General features: G+C 47.8%; 1 protein-coding gene and 1 long non-coding RNA gene across 3 annotated transcripts in view; one reads left to right on the top strand and one right to left on the bottom strand.

Moving 5' to 3' along the window:
* Positions 1-18,150, bottom strand: part of LOC140424981 (zona pellucida-binding protein 2-like) — a 159,140-nt gene that overhangs the window by 13,832 nt on the left and 127,158 nt on the right. The gene's annotated exons all lie outside the window — the stretch shown is intronic.
* LOC140424983 (uncharacterized) overlaps positions 1-18,150 on the top strand; it is a 61,165-nt gene that overhangs the window by 28,519 nt on the left and 14,496 nt on the right. The window contains exon 3 of the long non-coding RNA XR_011947736.1: positions 14,627-14,757. This is a non-coding gene — a long non-coding RNA (uncharacterized lncRNA). The remainder of the gene's footprint in view (positions 1-14,626; positions 14,758-18,150) is intronic.

Below are 18,150 nucleotides of genomic sequence, written 5' to 3'. Positions count from 1 at the left end.
CCTGAAGAACAATACAAAGAACAGAACACCCTTCAGAAGGTGGTGGTGCGTTGCCTTCTTGAACCCCTTCAGTCCTTGAGGTGTAGGTAGATCCACTGTGCTGTTAGAGAGGGAGTTCCAGGATTTTTCTCCAACGACAGTGAAGGAATGGGTACAGCCTCCCCGAACAGACGCCGGAATGTGGCGACTGGGGGCTTTTCACAGTAACTTAATTGAAGCCTACTTGTGACAATAAGCGATTATTATTATATATTTCCAAGTCAGGGTGGTGAGTGACTTGGAGGGAAACATCCAGGGGGTGAGTTTCCCAGGTATCTGCTGCTCTTGTCCTTCTAGATGGTAGTGACCGTGGGTTTGGAAGATGCTGTCGAAGGAACCTTGGTGAGTTACTGCAGGGCATATTGTAGATGGTACACACGGCTTCCACTATTCGTCGGTGGTGGAGGGTTTGAATGTTTGTGGAAGGAGGAGCAATCAAGTGGGCTGCTTTGTCCTGAATGGTGTTGAGCTTCTTGAGTGTTGCTGGAGCTGCACTCATCCAGGCCAGTGCAGTCCTGACATGTGCCTTGTAGATGGTGGACAGGCTTTGGGGGGTCAGGAGGTGAGTTACTCGCTGCAGGATTCCTAGCCTTTGCCCTGCCCTGGTAGCCACAATATTAATATGGCTAGTCCAGTTCAACTTCTGATCAATAGTAACCCCCAGGATGTTGATTATGGGGGATTCAGCGATGGTAATGCCATTGACTATCAGGGGGCGATGATTAGATCCTCTCTTGTAGTAGATGGTCATTGCCTGGCACTTGTGTGGCGCGAATGTAACTTGCCACTTGTCATCCTAAGTCTCGGTATTGTCCAGTCTTGCTGCATTTGGACATGGACTGCTTCATTATCTGAGGAGTCGTGAATAGTACTGAATATTGGGCAGTCATCCGCAAACAACCCCACTTCAGGCCTTATAATGGATGGGAGGTCATTGATGAAGCAGCTGATGACGGTTGGGCCAAGGAGACTACCTTGAGGAACTCCTGCAGTGATGTGACTCCTGGAGCTGAGATGATTGACCACCAACCATCTCAACCATTTTCCTTTGTGCCAGATATGACTCCAACCAACAGAGAATGTTCCCCCTGATTCCCATGGACTCTAGTTTAGCTAGGGCTCCTTGATCCATACTCTGTCAAATGCTGCCTTGATGTCACTTCTAGCATTCAGCACTTTTGTCCATGTTTGAACCAAGGTTGTAATGATATCAGAAGCTGAGTGACCCTGGTGGAACCCAAACTAAGCATTCGTGAGCAGGTTATTGCTGAGTAAGTGCCGCTTGGTAGCACTGTTGATGACTCCTTCCATCACTTCATTGATGGTGGAGAGCAGACTGATTGGGTGGTAATTGGCTGGGTTGTATTTGTCCTGTTTCTTGTGTACAGGACATACCTGGGCAATTTCCTATATTGTGGGATAGATGCCAGTGTTGTAGCTATACTGGAAGAGTTGGCTAGGAGTTGTTATTGAAAATATGGAAAGATGTGTCATTTGAAACATGGAAGTCTGGCAATATCTGGTCTGAGAGAAATATGAGAGGATACAGGGAAAGATCCCACAAAGGGTTAACAGCAACTGCCAGGGAAGGATTGTAAAATGCAGACATCCTTGGTCAAGCAGGCTTAGCAAACAAGACAAACCTGGGGCGAGATTCTCCGACCCCCCGCCGGGTCGGAGAATCGCCGGGGGCTGGCGTGAATCCCGGGGGGTGCCCCACGGTGGCCTGGCCCGCGATTGGGGCCCACCAATCCGCGGGCGGGCTTGTGCCGTGGGGGCACTCTTTCCTTTCCGCCTCCGCCATGGTGGAGACCATGGCGGAGGCGGAAGAGACTCCTTCCACTGCGCATGCGCAGGAATGCTGTCAGCGGCCGCTGACGCTCCCGCGCATGCGCCGCCCTGAGATGTCATTTCCGCACCAGCTGGCAGGGCAACAAAGGCATTTTCCGCCAGCTGGCGCCGGCCCAGCCCCTCAATGTTAGGGCTCGGCCCCCAAAGATGCGGAGCATTCCGCACCTTTGGGGCGGCGCGATGCCCGTCTGATTTGCGCCGTTTTGGGCGCCAGTCGGTGGACATCGCGCCGTTTCCGGAGAATTTCGCCCAGGCTTTTGAATGAAGCCAAAAACAATGGCTCACACCTTCATTGAAATTAACTATCTTAGTAAGGATCTGGAAAAGAAAGGATGAGGTTCAGTTGAATTTGGTGAGAATTCTAGGTGTGAAAATTTGCTAATACCAGGTAAATTAAAGAAAACTGGAGACTATCAGTCTACGAGAAACATAATTCAAAGCCAAAATCAAAGTCAAAATTGAGCTGAGGACACAATTGGAAAATAAAACTCTAGAAATGACAGGAATTAAAAGTAACACCTCCTGAAGTCAAAGCATTTTGAACATCACAAAGGAAACAATGTAATCAGATCTATGAGATGAAGTCATGTCAAAATGAATACTTAGTTGGATTAGAAGGTTTAGATCAAAGATACCTTTTACAATCAAAAAAAAAGAGTTACTTTACAATAACATCATAAAAACTTAACTGTTAGAAAGAGAATATAAACCCGAAGAAAGGGGATAGCAGGCAGAACCAGAAGCAGAACTCAGAGCTCAGAGAGAGAGAGGGGGAGAAGCAGTCATATTACAGTCAGCTTGGCCATGGGAAAGAGAAAGGGCAGAGCAGCAGAGCGAAAATAGCTAATACATCTAAGGAAGACTAGAATTTAAAGAGTAGGCAGATTCAGCTCAGAGTCAGCTGAGAGATCGCTCTCATATCTCTGTACATAGGAAAGATAGGACACAGCAACCAAGCTCATCAGCGAATACATCTAAAGAAGACCAGACTTTAAAGAAGATTGATTGTCAAGTTGGGCCTGAAGGTCCCTTCAACCAACCAGAAGGATCCAGAAGCAAGATCTTTTTACTTTTCCGTAAAGACAGTGATTGCATCTTTTAAAAAGAGAAAAAAAAAACTTTAAAGTTTCAACCTGAAACGATGGTTATTAGTCTACTTTACTTACTTAGCAATGCGGGACCCAGGATCGATGCTACTAAGTGGTAAGTAGATGAAATCTTTGGTGAAGATACGGGTTATACCGGGGGATAACTTGAAAATATAGTTTGACCTGAATAGCACCCACTGAAGCCTGTACCGGAGTCGGGGAGTGAGAATCCCTGTTTCACCATTTAGAATGTCGGCCCTTTTTGGTATAGGGGGACTTCTAAGAATAGTGGTGAGTTTTCAAAAACAGAGTGGCGGCACGTTCTGGAGCAAGTCTTCAGTACCAAAGCTGGATATTGTCAGGGCCCATTCGTTTGCTCTATCCAGTATCTTCAGCCGTTTCTTGATATCACGTGAAATGAATCGTATTGGCTGAAGACTGACATCTGTGATGCTGGGGACCTCCGGAGGAGACCGAGATGGAACCTGCACTCGGCACTTCTGGCTCAAGGTTGTTGCGAATGCCTCAGCCTTGTCTTTTGCACATAGGTGCTGGGCCCCTCCATCATTGAGGATGGGAATATTTGTGGAGCCTCTTCCTCCAGTGAGTTGTTTAATTGTCCACCACCATTCACGGCTGGATATGACAGGACTGCAGATCTTAGATCTGATGTGTTTGTTTTGGAATCACTTAGCTCTGTCTATTACTTGCTGATTATGCTGTTTGGCACACAAGTAGTCCTGTGTTGTAGTTTCACCAGCTTGACACCTAATTTTTCGATATGCCTGGTGTTGCTCCTGGTATGCTCTCCTGCTCTTCATTGAACCAGGGTTGATCCCCTGGCTTGGTGGTAATGATAGAGTGGGGGATATGCCGGACCATGAGGTTGCAGATTATGGCTGAATATAATTCTGCTGCTGCTGATGGCCCACAGCGGCTCATGGATGCCCCGTCTTGGGTTACTAGATCTGTTTGATGTCTATTCCATTGAACACGGTGTTAGTGCCACACAACACAATGGAGAGTATCCTCAATGTGAAGATGGGATTTTGTCTCCACAGGGGCTGTGCTGTGGTCACTTCTACCATACTGTCATGGGCAGATGCATCTGCAGCAGACAGATTGGTGAGGATGAGGTCTGATGTGTTGGGTGCTCTGGATCCGTGGAACACACACAGGCCACCAACACTTAAAATAGTGCAACACTATTTTATTAAGTTAGAAACTGTTGAACATACTTTCACTGTGGGTTAACACAATGTTAGATTAAACTAAAGACCTATGCCTGTCCTAACCAGTCTATGCACTCAGCACATGGTGAAGATCTGTGCTGTAAGCTGTAAGCTCTGTCCTTCTGAGAGGCTGCATCTCGAATGAGCGGGAACTCTGATGCCCTCTGTCTATATAGTGAGTGTGCTCTAACTGGTGATTGGCTGCGGTGTTGTGTGTGTTTATTGGTCTTGCTGTGTGTCCATCAGTGTGTGTGTCTGCACCATGATATACTGGTGTATATTATGACATCCCCCCTTTTATAAAAAAATGTATGCGTGTGGCAATATAAAATGTGTGGTGAGAATGTTCCTAACTACGTGTGGGATGCGAAGGCATATTTACAGGACTATGTACATGAGAACTAAGCTATTTACATGGGAAGGTACCTGGTGCAGAGAAGCAGTATGCAAAAGAGTAACGAGATCAACACTATATACAAACCAGGGAAACGATCAAACAAAGCAACGAAACAATTCAGAAAGTCCATAAATTCGAAACGTTCATATATTTAGTCTCTGAGGTGGGCGACGAATTCTGGTTGACTGCCTCAAGGGTGGGTCGAGAGCCGCCTGTTCAGGAGCGGGCTGGACTGCGTCAAAGTCAGGGGGATAGCAGAGTGACCGGAGCGATAGGCCAGCAAGGTAAGGTAGAAATCAGACCCAGCACGGGCAGCCTTGCATAGGAGCCGTTTGACGATATGTACTCTCTTCTCTGCTTTGCCATTGGATTGTGGGTACAGGGGACTGGACGTCACATGGGCAAAATTATACTGCCTGGCAAAGTTGGACCATTCTTGGCTGGCGAAGCAGGGGCCATTGTCCGACATAACCATGAGCGGGATGCCATGTCGGGCAAAGGTTTCTTTACATGCACGAATGACGGCAGACAAGGTGATGTCGTGCAACCGTATCACCTCCGGGTAATTCGAAAAGTAGTCCACGATCAGGACATAGTCTCTACCCAGCATGTGGAACAGGTCGATGCCCACCTTGGTCGATGGTGACGTGACCAACTCATGGGGCTGCAGGGTCTCACGTGGTTGGGCCGGCTGAAAGCGCTGACAAGTGGGGCAGTTGAGTACTGTGTTGGCTATGTCCTCATTAATGCCGGGCCAGTACACTGCCTCTCGGACCCGTCAGCGGCACTTTTCCACGCCAAGGTGGCCCTCGTGTAGTTGTTCCAAGACAAGCTGGCGCATGCTATGCGGGATGACAATGCGGTCCAGTTTTAGAAGAACCCGTCTACTACTGCCAGATCATCTCTGACATTACAGAATTGAGGGCATTGGCCCTTGAGCCACTCATCCGTTAGGTGGCGCATGACATGCTGTAGCAAGGGGTCAGCCGCCGTCTCACGGCGAATTTGGACGAGGCGTTCATCCGAGGCAGGTAGATTGGAGGCCGCGAATGCCACATGGGCGTCAACCTGGCAGACAAATCCCGCTGGGTCACATGGAGTGTTGACTGCCCTGGAGAGAGCGTCAGCAATGATGAGGTCCTTGCCTGGGGTGTATACCAGCTGGAAGTCGTATCGCCGGAGCTTGAGAAGAATACACTGGAGGCGAGGCGTCATGTCGTTCAAGTCTTTCTGTATTATATTGACCAGCGGGCATTGGTCGGTCTCGACGGTGAATTGAGGAAGTCCGTAGACATAATCGTGAAACTTAACAGCACCGGCCAGAAGGCCCAGGCACTCCTTTTCTGTCTGCGGGTAGCGCTGTTCCGTGGGGGTCATCGCACGTGACGCATATGCAACGGGGGCCCATGATGAGGCCTCATCACGATGAAGGAGCACTGCCCCAATGCCGGATTGACTGGCATCGGTCGAAATTTTGGTCTCCTTTGCTGGATCAAAGAAAGCCAAGGCCGGGGCCATGGTCAGTTTTGCCTTGAGTTCTCTCCATTCGCGCTCGTGGGCTGGGAGCCATTGGAAGTCTGTCGTCTTCCTGACCAGGTTCCTGAGAGCCGTGGTATGAGAGGCGAGGTTAGGGATTAATTTCTCTAAAAAATTGTCCATGCCCAGAAATCGGAGGACCGCCTTCTTGTCCTCTGGTGTTTTCATAGCTGTGATGGCAGCTACCTTGTCCGCATCCGGCTGCACATCCAATTGGGAGATGTGGTCCCCGAGGAACTTAAGTTATGTCTGACCAAAAGAGCATTTGGCCCTGTTGAGGCGGAGGCCATGCTCATGTATACTTCTGAATACGCGCTGGAGGCGACTAACATGCTCCTGCAGGGTGGTGGACCAAATGATTGTCATCGACATAGACGCGAACACCTTCAATAACTTCCATAATTTGTTCCATAATTCTATGGAACACTTCCGATGCAGAGATGATCCCAAACGGCATCCTGTTGTAACAATATCTTCCAAAGGGGGTGTTAAATGTGCAGAGTTTCCTGCTGGATTTATCGAGCTGCATTTGCCAGAATCCTTTTGAGGCGTTGAGTTTGGTAAAGAGCTTAGCGCGAGCCATCTCACATGTGAGAGCTATGGACAGTATAATGGTTAATGGAGATCAAGGCAGAAGGTTATGTGACAGGTTATTATGTAGAGATATGGGTTCAAAGACAAGGAAAATTAGGAGAAAGGGTAAGAGGAAAAATAGATTGCGAAAGGTTACTGATCAAGGTGTTAGGATTCATAACAAAGACATAAAAAACAGCATAAGTGTACTTTACCTGAATGCTCGTAGTATACGAAATAAGGTAAATGAGTTGATGGCGCAAATCATCATGAATGACTATGATTTAGTGGCCATTACTGAAACATGGTTAAAAGATGGTCACGACTGGGAGTTAAATATCCAAGGGTATCAGACTATACGAAAGGATAGAATGGACGGTCAGGGCGGTGGTGTAGCTTTGGTGTTTAAGGATGGCATCTGGGCAATAGTAAGGGATGATATTGGTGCTATGGAGGACAAGGTTGAATCAATTTAGGTGAAAATCAGGAATAGTAAGGCGAAAAGGTCACTGATAGGAGTAGTCTATAGGCCACCAAATAGTAACAGGATGGTAGGGCAGGCAATAAGCAAAGAGATAACGGATGCATGTAGAAATGGTACAGCGGTTTTCATGGGAGATTTTAATCTGCATATCGATTGGTTTAACCAGGTTGGTAAAGGCAGCCTTGAGGAGGAGTTTATAGAATGTGCCCGGGATAATTTCCTGGAACAGTATGTAATGGAACCTACAAGGGAACAAGCGGTCCTAGATCTGGTCCTGTGTAATGAGGCAGGATTGATTAATGATCTCATAGTTCGGGATCCTCTTGGAAGGAGCGACCACAATATGGTGGAATTTAAAATACAGTTGGAGGATGACAAGGTAAAATCAAACACAAGTGTTTTGTGCTGCAACAAAGGCGATTACAATGGGATGAGAGAAGAACTAGCTAAGGTAGACTGGGAGCAAAGACTTCATGGTGAAGCAGTTGAGGAACAGTGGAGAACCTTCCGAGCGATCTTTCACAGTGTTCAGAAAAGGTTCATACCGACAAAAAAGAAAGACGGTAGAAAGGGGAAAAATCGACCGTGGATATCTAAGGAGGTGAGGGAGAGTATCAAATTGAAGGAAAAAACATACAAAGTGGCAAAAATTAGTGGGAGACTAGAGGACTGGGAAGTCTTTAGGGGACAACAGAAAGCTACTAAAAAAGCTATAAAGAAGAGTAAGGTAGACTATGAAAGTAAACTGGCTCAGAACATAAAAGCAGATAGTAAAAGCTTCTACAAATATATGACAAAAAAGAGTGGCTAAGGTAAATATTGGTCCTTTGGAAGATGAGAAGGGAGATTTAATAATAGGAGACGGGGAAATGGCTGAGGAGCTGAACAGGTTTTTTGGGTCAGTCTTCACAGTGGAGGACATAAATAACATGCCAGCGACTGATGGAAATAAAGATATGATAGGTGAGGACCTTGAGATGATTGTAATCACTAAGGAGGCAGTTTTGGGCAAGCTAATGGGGCTAAAAGTAGACAAGTCTCCTGGCCCTGATGGGATGCATCCCAGAGTGTTAAAAGAGATGGCTAGGGAAATTGTAAACGCACTAGTGATAATTTATCAAAATTCACTAGACTCTGGGGTGGTTCCAGAGGATTGGAAAGTAGCAAATGTGACACCACTGTTTAAAAAAGGAGTTCGGCAGAAAGCGGGTAATTATAGGCCGGTAAGCTTAACTTCGGTTGTAGGGAAAATGCTGGAATCTATCATTAAGGAGGAAATAGCGGGGCACCTGGAGGGAAATTGTCCCATTGGCCAGACGCAGCATGGGTTCACAAAGGGTAGGTCGTGTCTGACTAATTTGGTAGAATTTTTTGAGGACGTTACCAGTGCAGTAGATAACGGGGAGCCAATGGATGTGGTATATCTGGATTTCCAGAATGCTTTTGACAAGGTGCCACACAAAAGGTTGCTGCATAAACTAAAGATGCATGGCATTGAGGGTAAAGTGGTAGCATAGGTAGAGGATTGGTTAACTAACAGAAAGCAGAGAGTGGGGATAAATGGGTGTTTCTCTGGTTGGCAACCTGTAACTAGTGGGGTCCCTCAAAGATCAGTGTTGGGCCCGCAGTTGTTCACAATTTACATAGACGATTTGGAGTTGGGGACCAAGTGCAATGTGTCAAAGTTTGCAGACGACACTAAGATGAGTGGTAAAGCAAAAAGTGCAGAGGATACCGGAAGTCTGCAGAAGGATTTGGATAGGTTAGATGAATGGGCTAGGGTCTGGCAGATGGAATTCAATGTTGCCAAGTGTGAGGCTATCCATTTTGGGAGGAATAACAGCAGAATGGATTATTATTTAAACGGTAAGATGTTAAAACATGCTGCTGTGCAGAGGGACCTGGGTGTGCTGGTGCACGAGTCGCAAAATGTTGGTGTGCAGGTGCAACAGGTGATTAAGAAGGCTAATCGAGTTTTGTCTTTCATTGCTAGAGGGATGGAGTTCAAGACTAGGGAGGTTATGCTGCAATTGTATAGGGTGTTGGTGAGGCCACATCTGGAGTATTGTGTTCAGTTTTGGTCTCCTTACCAAGGACATATTGGCACTGGAGGGAGTGCAGAGGAGATTCACTAGGTTGATCCCAGAGTTGAGGGGATTAGATTATGACGAGAGGTTGAGTAGACTGGGACTGTACTCATTGGAGGTTAGAAGGATGCGGGAGGATCTTATTGAAACATATAAAATTATGAAGGGTATAGATAGGATAGATGCGGGCAGGTTGTTTCCACTGGTCGGGGAAAGCAGAACTAGGGGGCTTTCTAAGGGGAAGTAGATTTAGGACGGAGTGTAGGAGGAATGTCTTCACCCAAAGGGTTGTGAATCTCTGGAATTCCTTGCCCAGTGAAACAGTTGAGGCTCCTTCTTTAAACGTTTTTAAGGAAAAGATAGATACCTTTCTAAAGAATAAAGGGATTCGGGGATATGGTGTATGGGCCGGAGAGTGGAGCTGAGTCCACAAAGATCAGCCATGATCTCATTAAATGGCGGAGCAGGCTCGAGGGGCCAGATGGCCTACTCCTGTTCCTAGTTCTTATGTTCTTATGTTCTTCGCGCTTGGGAATCGGATCGTGCTCTCTCATAATATTATGATTTAGATCCTTGGGATCAATGCAAATTCTCAATTTGCCGGAAGGCATTTTTACACATACCATAGAACTGACCCAGTCGGTCGGTTCTGTGACTTGGGAAATCACTCCTTGGTTCTGGAGGTCCTGCAGCTGCTGCTTGAAGCGGTGCTTAAGGGGTGCTGGGACCCTGCGAGGTGCGTGCACCACAGGCGTAGCATTCGGTTTTAATTTAATCTTGTAGGTGTACGGGAGCGTGCCCATGCCCTCGAAGACGCCGTGGTGCTGGTTGATAATGGCTTCTAGTTGCGCCCTGACGTCAGTGTCCTAAAATGCAGATGCGTCAGCAGGAGAGAGTGAGTGAACTCTCTGAACTAGGTTCAACAACTTGCATGCCTGCGTGCCAGGCAGGGAGGCTTTCGAGGAGCCCACAATTTCAAAGGGAAGGATGGCTTTGCGTGACCTGTGCGTCACTTCAAGTTGACATGAGCCGCTTGCAGCAATGGCATTGCCATTATAATCTAACAGCTGGCAGGCTGATGGCAGGATGGCTGGTTTGACACGAAGGCTTTGGAGGTCAGACCGCACAATGAGATTGGCGGAGGCACCAGTGTCAAGGTGGAATTGTAATTGGGACCGGTTGACTGTAAGGATGGCACACCACTCATCGTCCGGATCGATGCTGTATACCGATAGAGGCTGGATTCTTCGCTTCGGGGACACCCTGTTTTTTGTAATGATACCGACTCGAAAAGGCGCCTTCGGGTGCTCGGTGTCAATATCGGGTAGCAGGTCCGAATCGGGTTCGGTGACCGTGGGTTGAATGGCCCGGACATTCCTGCAAGGCTAGCTGGAGCGACGAGAGTTGGCAGGCTGAGCTGATCTGCATAAAGCAGCATAGTGGCCAAGTTTGCCACATCGCAGGCATTGTCGGGATCTGACAGGACATTGCCGCTTTAAGTGGGCGGAGCCACAGTTGCCGCATGTTGTAGCGTCAGTACGTTTGCTGCGCCACTGCGCAAGCGCGGTGTGGTTGTACGTGGTGCACGCCTGCGCAGTACGTTCGACGCCGTCGCCGTCCCCTCGTTCGGTGCGCACAAGCGCGGGAGTCCGCGAAAAGCGCGAAATGGCCACCCTCATAGAATTTCATAGAATTTACAGTGCAGAAGGAGGCCATTCGGCCCATCGAGTCTGCACCAGCTCTTGGAAAGAGCACCCTACCTAAGGTCAACACCTCCACCCTATCCCCATAACCCAGTAACCCCACCCAACACTAAGGGCAATTTTGGACACTAAAGGCAATTTATCACGGCCAATCCCCCTAACCTGCACATCTTTGGACTGTGGGAGGAAACCGGAGCACCCGGAGGAAACCCACGCACACACGGGGAGGATGTGCAGACTCCGCACAGACAGTGACCCAAGCCGGAATCGAACCTGGGACCCTGGCGCTGTGAAGCAATTGTGCTATCCACAATGCTACCGTGCTGCATCCAGGCTGAGGCCCTGGTGTTGCTCGATTGCTTGGACCCGTTCTGCCTCATGGGGACCTTGCCGCGCCGTTTCAGCCACTTGGATATGGGAATACCCACGAGTGGCGTGTGTGGTATTATCAGGTATTGCGGTACCTAAGAGGCTGATGACCATTGGTTAAACCTAGGAGTTTACCATTGGCTGTAGATATGTAGCTCCGCCGAACCGGTGCTGTCCCAGCAGCCTTCACTTTCTGTATTGAAGCTGCTGGGGAACAAGTTCTAGTCGATTAAAGCCTTCAGTTATGAAATCACTTCGTCTTGAGTGTAATTGATCGTGCATCAGCGTGTTCATGTGGCATGCAGGTCTCGATGGCAATCGCTCGGGTGAGCTGCTTTACCTTGAGGAGCTGCTGGCGTAGGGGGTTCGGCTGAACACCGAAAACGATCTGGTCGCGTATCATGGAGTCGGAGGTGGGCCCGTAATTACAGGACTGCGCAAGGATGCGGAGGTGGGTGAGAAAGGACTGGAAAGGTTCATCCTTACCCTGCAAATGCTGTTGGAATACATGGCGCTCAAAACTTTCATTCACCTCGCTGTCGCATTGACTGTCAAACTTAAGGAGGACCGTCTTGAATTTTGATTTATCTTCACCATCAGCAAAGGTGAGAGAATTGAAAATGTTAATGGCATGTTCCCCGGCCGTGGATAGGAAGAGAGCGATCTTCCTGGTGTCTGAGGCAACTTCCCGGTCTGTGGCTTCAAGGTTGGGAGAGCTGGAAATTTGGGAGAGCTGGAAGCGTTTGAATATCCTCCAGCTGGCCCCTAGGTTACCGGTGATGCGGAGCGGCGGTGGAGGGCGGGCGCTGTCATTTTGCAGGATGGCTGTATGCTGGTGGAAGGCAGATCACTTGCAGGTAGGCCTAAGAGGTTCTAACATCCCTCAACTACTGGTACCATGATGTGTTGGGTGCTCTGGATCCGTGGAATACATACAGGCCACCAACACTTAGAATAGTACAACACTATTTTATTAAGTTAGAAACTATTGAATATACTTTCACTGTGGGTTAACATGATGTTAGATTAAACTAAAGACCTATGCCTGTCCTAACCAGTCTATGCACTTAGCACATGGTGAAGATCTGTGCTGTACGCTGTAAGCTCTGTCCTTCTAAGAGGCTGCATCCCGAATGAGCGGGAACTCTGATGCCCTCTGTCTATATAGTGAGTGTGCTCTAACTGGTGATTGGCTGCGGTGCTGTGTGTGTTGATTGGTCTTGCTGTGTGTCCATCAGTGTGTGTGTCTGCACCATGATATGACAAGGTCAAGTATGTGTTTCCCTCTTGTTGGTTCCCTCACCATCTGCTGCAGTCCCAGTTTAGCAGCTGTATCCTTTCGGACCTGACCAGCTCGGGGCAGTGGTGGTACTACCGAGCCACTCTTGATGATGCACATTGATGTCCCCCATCCAGAGAATATTCTTCACCCTTGCCACCATCAGTTCTTCCTCCAAGTGGTGTTCAACAAGGAGGAGTGCTGATTGATCAGCTGATGGTGGCAGGTACGTGGTAATCAGCAGGCGGTTTCCCTGCCCATGTTTAACCTGAAGCCACGACACTTCATGGGGTCGAGACTTGATGTTGAGGTCTCCCAGGGCAACTCCCTCCCGACTGTATATCACTGTGCCGCCGCCACCTCTGCTGGGTCAGTCCTGACGGTAAGACAGGTCATACCTATGAATGGTGATAGTGCTGTCTGGAACATTGCATGGGAGGTATGATTCTGTGAATATGACTATGTCAGGCTGGTGCTTAGCAAGTCTGTGAGACAGCTCTCCCAAATTTGGTACCAACCTCCAGATGTTAGTAAGGAGGACCTTACAGGGTCGGCAGGGCTGGGTTTGCCGTTGTTGTATCTGGTGCCTTGTTCGATGCCGGAGGTCTGTCATTCCTATGTGTGTTTTCGTAGCAGTTGAAAACAACTGAGTGGCTTTCTAGGCCATATCAGAGGGCATTTAGGAGTCAACCACATTGATGTTGGTCTGGAGTCACATGTAGGCCAGACCAGGTAGGGAAGGCAGATTTCCTTCCCTAAAGAGCATTCGTGAATCAAATGTGTTTTTACGACAGTTGATTCATGGTCATCATCAGACTTTTAATTCCAGATATTTTAGTGAGTTTAAATTTCATCACCTGCCGAGGTGGGGTTCCAACCCTGGTCCCCAGATCATTATCCTGGGTCTGTGGATTACTAGTCCAGCGACAATACCAATATGCCACCGCCTAACTCCTATGTAGAAAGTTGTAAGATTTTTGTCATGTTAATAAGTGATATATGGGGCTGGATTCTCCGATTCTGGAGCTATGTCCCCACGCCGGCGTGGGAATGGTACGCCACGAATACTGGCGCAAAACAGCCAGCGATTCCCCGTTTTGCTGAGAACTAGCAGGACGGCAGCGTAGAGCACCCACTCTAGCTGCCAATGCGCCCGGAGAGTTGCCGGGTCCGTGGCCACGCATGCGTACAGTGGCGGCCTGCAGCGGCCATGCCGTGCTTCATGGCGGACGTAGCCCGCGGTCCCGGCCCACAAAATAGTCCCGCCCTTTGGCCGCCTCGCGTGCCCCGGACCACCCCCCCCCCACAGTGCCCCCAGCCTCGAATAATGACCTCCTGCCGCAGATCAGTTCTCCCCCGACTGTGGCAGTGCTAGACTGAGTCCGCAACCGCCAAGCCGAGTTCCCGAAGGGTGGGACCATGAGAGACTCACGTCATCGGGAACTCGGCCGGTCGGGGACGGAGCATCGGAGGGCGGGCCTCAGGCAATGTCCTGAGGCCGTCGATACATGGCGCGGCGTACTCTCTGAGTATGTCACTTTGGAGGGGGCCGAGTATCGCAAAAGCTGCGCCGGTCCCGATTTGGTTGAAAACTTGGATTCGCCGGCTGAACGCAATTTCGGTGTCGGCCACCGTAGAATCCAACCCAAGGTGTGAGATTTGGAGAGGATCTTGGATCTGATGGAGTTCTATTGCACCCAATGCCCTTGTTCCTAGGTGGTGGAGTTTGCAGGCTTGAGAGTTGCTGCTGAAATGTACTTTCCCTTCTCTCTTTGTTCCAGCAGTACAAATATAACCCGTGGCTGGTATTTTCTGCTCCCATTCTGATCGGGGGGTGGGGGGGGGGGTTTGGCAACAGAAGTGGAAAATATCATGAGTAGGACAAAGTTGCATTTCACAATGAAGTCAAAGTAGGAAGTGATTGCCCGCTCAGTGATGGGCTGCATATTCAGGAACCAAATTATAATAAATCAACATATAATTATCAGGTCCATACGCCAGAATCATCCTCCCACGTCAAAAAATCTAACCACGGCGGCGTGATATCAGAACGGCGTGGAGCATGTCTGGTCTCAGAAGCCATGTACCTGACGAGCAGTACACCGGTAGGAGCTCGGAGGTGAGTGCAGTGCTCGGGGGGATAGGGGTAGTGCACGGGCTTAATGCCAGGATAGTGCTGTAATGTTCTTGTCGAATGGCCTGATTTATATAACAAGAACACTTGTAGCTAAAGTTGTAAACAATTTATTAACATTAAGTATGGGTCAACAATATACAAAATAACAAATGGATAGCAGTATTAACATGCACCAGCAACCTCTCTTTTCCAGCTCTCCTGCCAGTCTGAGGTCACTTGACTCTACCATTCACTTATATATTAGTGAGACTCCTAGTGGTCAGTCGTTGAATTACAACACAACCATGTTATCACTCCATCCCCTTTCCTTTGAAGGAATAAATTAATACATTATCATCAGTATATTTACTTGTGATATCATGAGCCTGTGAGTCTAACAGTATTATTATTATTTTTTAAAAAAACTGGTTTAACAAATATATATATATAGGAACAGCAAGCATAGTATGTACAAATAGTCTAAATCTACAAATTGAGTCGATCAGGGTCTCTTATGAATCTGGTTAATCTTCTCCAAGTCTGGCCTTGCTGCTCAGAACTTGTAGATTCAATGTTCTCTTTAACATTCTCATGCTCAGGAACAGTTGAACTATCTGACACTGTAGCTGACGTTGATTCTGATGTAGATTCATCATCCATCACATTGTTGTGAAAGTCTTCTCTGGATTTCAAGAGCCCGCAACCATTTCTTCTTAAAACCAACCCTCCCTCTGTCTGTATATTGTAGGAACGAGGTGCTTCTTCTTCAAGTGCAATGGCTTTTCTCGACCAATTGCCTGAATCTTCTATTCTCACAATGTCATCACTACTCAGAGGTGGTAACGTTCTGGACACTCTATCACAGAACTACTTTTGTTTCACTTTAATGTTTTGCATTTCCTTCAGTACCACTGCATTCTCCTCCTTCTTTTCCAAGTATGGAAGTGTGGTCACAACCTTCTATTCATGAGTAACTCTGCTGCGATCTATCATGTGACAATGGTAATGCTCTGTAACTCAATAGCGCGCGATATAGATCAGATTGGCTGTCCATTGCCTTCTTCAACAATTGCTTAACAATATTTACACCTTTGTCGGCTTTTCCATTGGCTTAAAGGCACAACAGACTCGCCGTGATGTGATTGAAATCATACGTGATTGAGAAGCATTGACACTCTTTACAGCTGAAACAATGTGCGTTGTCACTCATGACGATTTGAGGATTCCGTGTCCAGCAACAATTGACTTGGTATGCAGTATTACACTGCTTGCCGTTATGCTTGACGGTACAGCCATTTCGAGATAGTTTGAAAAATAGTCTATGATCATTAAATAATCTTTCCCTCGCAGGTGAAAGAGATCCACAACTACTTTCAGCCATGGTGCCGTATGTAAATCAGATACTTGCATAGGTTCTCTTGTTTGCTTGCAATGATGAGACTGGCATGTGTCACAACAACTGACCATCCTGTGAATATCCTGGTTTATACCTGGTCAGTAAACAGAGTCACGGGCTCTGCCTTTACATTTTTCAATTCTGAGATGTCCTTCATGTATCCTCTTTAGTATATCCTTGCGAGAGATTGAGGTATAACTATAGCATTCAAACGAAGTACCACTCCATTTTTGATACTGAGTTCAGATCTTATATTGTAGGACTCCATACATTGACTTCTGGGCCAGTGTGAGTTGATGTTCCTCATCACCTCTTGACTAGTTTGATCCTTCCTCACGTAGTTTCGATCTGATACTTGAAGTGTTGGGTACTCTGCGACATAGACGGACCAACACGGTTGCGAATGGTACAACACAGTTTTATTTCATTTAACTATTGATATAGTAAACTCTGGTACTCAGCACATGGTGACTGTCTGAGTGGCTGGCAATGAGGTCTGTGCCCTGAGCCGTCTCCTGATGGACTGCCCAGGAAGTGTTGTGTTCCTTGTTTTGTACTGTGTATGCTCTTGTCTGTGATTGGCTGTCGTGTTGTGTGTGCTAATTGGTCCGTTGATCTGTCCATCATTATGTATGTGTGTAGGTGCTGTGATGTTCACTTGAATATCATGACAATACTGGTATTAGTATGGAAATAAGATTGACATGCAGATTTACATCTGCAGCAATCTCACTACTGTTATGGGCCAGGGTTTAGAGAACCCCAAAGTGTGTCATGGAGTTCACATGACCCACAACTTTTAATAGATTGTGGTATGGGGAGCACACGGCCCACTCTACAGGTGTGGTACAGCAGAAATCGAAAAGTATTTATTAAAGCAAAACAATGTTTATTCTATGAACTCAAGTTAACCTTTTTAACATATACAGTGAACATCTTAGCAACCATCAATTCAAATACAACCCCCAAAGAATCCAACACTAAGTAATCCTTAATAACTTCCCAAACAACATCCAGAAGATCCAAGAAACACCCTTTAACAGAAGCACATTAGGTTTACATTTACTACTGAGAACATCTATAATTCTGAATTCACCAAATGATCAAGAGATAGTCTTTTTTTAAAAATAAATTTTCTTCAATTTTAACAGATTTTCAACAAACATACCGGCCTCTTTCGCCTCCTGCACTCCCGGCTCGTCCGATACCCCAAATAATGCCAACCCCCCAGCTTGGCTTGACCCGGGTTTCCACCACCTTGGACATAGTCCTCGCACAGCCTCTCCAAAACCCCTCCAGTGCCGGGCACGCTCAGAACATATGGCCATGATTTGCCGGGCTCCACGAGCACCTCACACATCTGTCCTCTACCCCAAAAAACCTACTCAACCTCGCCCCTGTCATATGCGCCCTGTGAACAATTTTAAACTGTATCAGGCAGAGCCTGGCGCAAGAGGAGGAAGAATTAACCCTACCCAGGGCATCAGCCCACAGACCCACATCCATCTCCTCCCCAAGCTCCTCCTCCCACTTGCCTTTTAGTTCCTCCACCGAGGCCTCCTCCTCTTCTGATAGATCGCCGAGACCTTGCCTATTCCAACCCATATACCCAAAATCATCTGTCCTGAATCCTTCGTGCTGGAAGCAGCGGGAATTCCCTCACCTGCCGTCTCACAAACACCCTCACCTGCATGTACCTGAAGGCGTTTCCAGGGGGCAGCCCAAATTTCTCCTCCAGCGCCCCAAGACTCGCAAAAGTCCCATCTATAAACAGGTCCCCCACTCTTTTCATTCCTGCCCAAAGCCAGCTCAGAAACCCCCCATACATTCTTCCCGGGACGAACCGATGGTTCTCTCGAATCGGGGACCAAACCGAGGCCCCCACCTCGCCCCTGTGCCGCCTCCACTGCCCCCAAATTTTCTGAGTCGCTCTCACCACCGGAATCATGGTGTACCTTGTAGGCGGGAGCGGCAAAGGTGCCGTCACCAGCGCCCTCAGA

This window comes from Scyliorhinus torazame, chromosome 6, assembly GCF_047496885.1.
Source record: "Scyliorhinus torazame isolate Kashiwa2021f chromosome 6, sScyTor2.1, whole genome shotgun sequence".
NCBI classification, from domain to species: Eukaryota; Metazoa; Chordata; class Chondrichthyes; order Carcharhiniformes; family Scyliorhinidae; genus Scyliorhinus; species Scyliorhinus torazame.
Note: the sequence above shows the minus strand (reverse complement) of the source record. Positions and strands in the feature narration are given on the sequence as shown.